Here is a 4093-nt window from a genome sequence, read left to right on the forward strand (position 1 = left end):
AAAAGGTTCCGGAACACAGGTGGGCCAAAATGAAGAGGTGCCAGGATCTGTTCCGGCAGGATCCGGCTCAAATTAATCACTGGGATAACCTTATCATGCAAGCACTTCACCTACATGAGACTTCTAATAGATGTGTCCGCCCTGGGCGGGCCTAACCTGAATGCGAGCAATCTCAACCGTATAAATAGGAGGCTCGCGCTCCACTGACGGACCATCCCTTTCTCTTCAGCGAGCGGAAGTGATATCACGTGAGACATAGACCGTGAATAAGAGAAAGAGAAATAAAGCATGGGACTCACCACTTCTTGATCACCCGACCTGCCCGACATGCACCTGGCCCTGATCGCGGGCTGATTCCCCCCCCCCTGCACCGCCTGTGCTTCTAGTGCCTGGGGCCGGACCACGCTGTCTTGGGGGGAAGACGGCCTAAACCCATCACCGCCTTGCAACGCCTGCGAATGATCCCTCCGCTTAAGCTGCAGACATCGCAGGAGCATTTTCGGGGAAGGTTCGGCCCCGCAAGAGGAGCCGAGGACAAGACCTCGAGTGGTGGAGATGGGGAAACAGATGACGAGTGCGCATTCATTTCACCTCCGAGGGGCCAAGGGGCCGCGTTCCCGAGGAGGAAAAGACGACGAGTACGTTTGTTCCGGTACTTTCGGGCCGCAGCCAGGAGGTCCAGCACATCAGGTCTGCGCGTCTGAGCTTCCCGGTGTTGAATACCCTAGCGCGAGCGTGTGGCGCTAACCGCTCGCCTCCACCGCGGCCATCGAGGCCAGTTTTATCGGCCCGGTGCAATCATGCGTGGCCCGCAGTCTGAGTGACTTGTCCCCTAACACAATGTTATGGGGAATGGAAACTCAGCTGTTGTGTTAACAAAGTGGATGGACAGGAGTCAGATGCTGAAACGGGGTTATTTGCACTCCAGTTTTGCAGCATCCCACCTCCATTCGAAGGCATGCGAGAGGAAAATTATCATCCCGAGGAGATGGGTTTCCTTGCAGGCAGAGATTCAAGACCCTGTGCAAAAACAGGCGGTGCTATGTGCACCCTCAGCCAGAGAAAAGGGTCTTTATTCATGTACTTCTGGTTCTCAGGAAGACAGGGAATTCAAGACCTATTCGAGACGCTGCAGCCTGAATCGGAACATTGCCTGCCAAAAAATCCGCATGTTAACTTATAAAACAGTTAAATGGGGCTAGTGGAACCGGGCGATTGGTTCACCACCGATCGAACTGAAGACGCATACTTTCATGTGGGAAATTGCTCCAGAGCACAGAAAAGTATCTGCGTTTTGCCTTCCAGGGGATAGCCTACGAGTACCAAAGATTACCGTTCGGCTCTCCTATCCCCACGCACGTCAAGCAAATGTGTGAACACTTGCGCTCCCAGCCGCTGCGCGTCCACGCGGGTGACCTCCTACATCAAGTGTTCACAGGACCCTCCAGAACAGGATGAGGGAGGACGTGCCTGGAAGAGGGCTATAGGGGCGCTGGTCCCTACAGAACACGCACAGCAACCCCTAGAGCAGGGTGCCCAACCTTTTTTGAACGAGAGCGTACTTTTAAAGTTGCCAGTCTGCCCGAAGTCTACGCAGTCCAAATGAGAGGCGTACCATTACTGACAGCTTACTACCGGGTAAATGATACACACTTCTACTTGTATAAAAAGCATAAGATACTGCAAGATCCTTTATCTTACCTCTTTCTAACTACACGACATATAAGTATTGAACGAAGCTAACACCAACAGTGTTTGTACAGAGTTGATTATTCACCACGTCACATACTACCAGTGGGTAATATTTCAAGAAACTTGAACAGTGCTGCCACATATGGACACAGGAGAAAAAAGAAAAGATCTGAACCCTTTCTTGCCATTATATAAAAATATTTAGGTGCTACAAAAGTATAAAAGGAAACCGCAGTGACGCATCCTAAAACCCAGAAGTAACCCTTCCGTTCCTTCGCAAAACGCAATGCAGTTTCTCCATAAGGATTTTGGAAAATAGCCGAAATAGGTGTTTGACACACATTTAAGAGACGGATCATGTTGTTCAGCCGATGAATACACATGCTACCCTACTTTATAATTTCTAACATAAATCAGTCGCAAAAGCAAAATGCCTAACGTTATTCTATAAACGAACAACAGCAGGGTCGATGCTCAACATCACCCAACTTAAGATCCATATTCAAGACATACAGATTCAAATATACAAGTTGAAGCGTTTGTTTTGAACAGTTTGCAGAGGCAGGTATTCTTGCTTCCAAGCAGAACAGGGCAAACAAACTTAGCGGGAGTGTTTTACGTGTCGGTGTAATGACTAATAACAGCCCTGGACAACTTCGTAGTCCTATTCAGCCACAGTTATACAACCATCCTTTTTCAGACACGAAACTCTCAAAAATCACCAGTGGGGTCATTGCAGATGTATTAATGTTGTAGAACAAAACGTGATCTGTCTCTCTTCAATTGGTGTCAACACAGACCTTATTTGGAGCTATTTTCCAAAACCTATGGAGAAATTGCATTGCTTTTGTCGAAAGGAACCGACGGGTAAAAATGCAAACTGACTTACGGGTTTAGGACTGCGTTTACCTGCGGTCCTATAGGGCTAATAAAAGACATCAGACTAATCTACACAGAATCCTGTGCAAAGTGAATAACAAGTGCAATATAAGAGGCAAAATTAATAGAACAAACCCTCTTTTGTTGCATTTTAGTAAATATAAAAAGAAATGCTTTAAAATAGGGTGCAAGCAACACTAGTTTTACCTGAATTGATAAAGACCTGATAATGCATTAAGTTGCATTTTACACATGGTGCAATAATTATAATGAATAAGTCCAAAAAACTACAAACTTACAGCATGTTCGCAGCCTCCAGGAATGCCTTCTTACACAATTCGCCATCTTTGAAAACTTCATGTGTTTCGCAAGAATGACTGGATACTGACACGATAAGATCATGGTACAGCCTTGCTTCTGATGGGCTGTGAAATGGACTGCGTGCATTTACTGTCCTTTCCAGTCCCTCCCCTTTGGACAGGCAGTAGGGCAGAATTCGAGGAATTCCGTCCGTAGCGTTTGTGCACTGTTTTGAAATGCCGCTCATAATATCCTCTTCGATAAAGCCACCTCTGCATGCAAGATGAACATATGGACTTGAAGTGGAATAAGATACAAAAATAATCATCCTCCCACTCGAGTGAAAATTATATATTTGGGATTTTTACTTCGCCATAAATTGCAGTCTTGTGTGTGTGCGGACTGTCACTCGTGTTGAACGGCACGTCAGCGAAATATGTGCCCACTGCCCACCAGCCACGCCCCGACAATGTCATGCCGGCCAATCACAAAGCTTTGATGCGTTGAAGTGCAATTAATTCTGGCACAGGAAGATTATGTTTATAAGGGACATTACAGGCAGATAAAACATCCAGTTCAACCTTTAGACATCGTCTCGCGATCAGATCGGGAATATTTCTCCGCGCTCGAAAAGTCAACGCGACGGCGTCCAGAGCGTAATTTTGCATGTATGGTAGAAAAACCAGGCGGACAATGACTGATCGGAGCGAGTTTGCGTGACGCGGAGAAAGGACTGGGTTCTGAAAACAGGTTTACTCTTGCCTCCTTGAGACTGTTTGGAAAGCTTCACCAGAATTAGGACTAGTGTGAAATGGTTGAGAAACGGAGACTATTGCACGAGCGATAGTCAGAAGGACATGAGCGGATAGGGTCCAGAGAACAGCGTGGAGGATGGCAGCAGTAACATGAGGGTAAGAACCTCACTTGGAGAGAGAGGGGAGAAGGGTCAGTTTGTGGTGAAGGGAGGTCCTGGTGACCAGCGGTGAGTAAGAAGGTGAGTCAGAAAAAGAAGATGAAATATCATCAACCCTTTTTTCAAAAGTGGTTAAAAAGTTGCTTGACAAAGGGACAAGAGGGGGGAAGGGGCTTTGGGGGGGTCAAGAGGGTGGAGAAGATAGAAAATAGTTTTTTGGATTGGAATAGGAAGATTGATCTTATCTTGAAAGAAAGGTGCTTTTTGCCTGAGAGATGGAAGCAGAGAAAGAGGAGAGGAGAGCCTGAT

General features: G+C 46.8%; 1 protein-coding gene across 1 annotated transcript in view; it reads right to left on the reverse strand.

The window, feature by feature from the left end:
* Positions 1-4093, reverse strand: part of suox (sulfite oxidase) — a 24892-nt gene that overhangs the window by 9695 nt on the left and 11104 nt on the right. The window lies entirely within an intron of this gene.

The sequence above is a fragment of the Notothenia coriiceps genome, unplaced genomic scaffold (genome assembly GCF_000735185.1).
Source record: "Notothenia coriiceps isolate Sejong01 unplaced genomic scaffold, NC01 NC01_scaffold00000282, whole genome shotgun sequence".
Taxonomy (NCBI): Eukaryota; Metazoa; Chordata; class Actinopteri; order Perciformes; family Nototheniidae; genus Notothenia; species Notothenia coriiceps.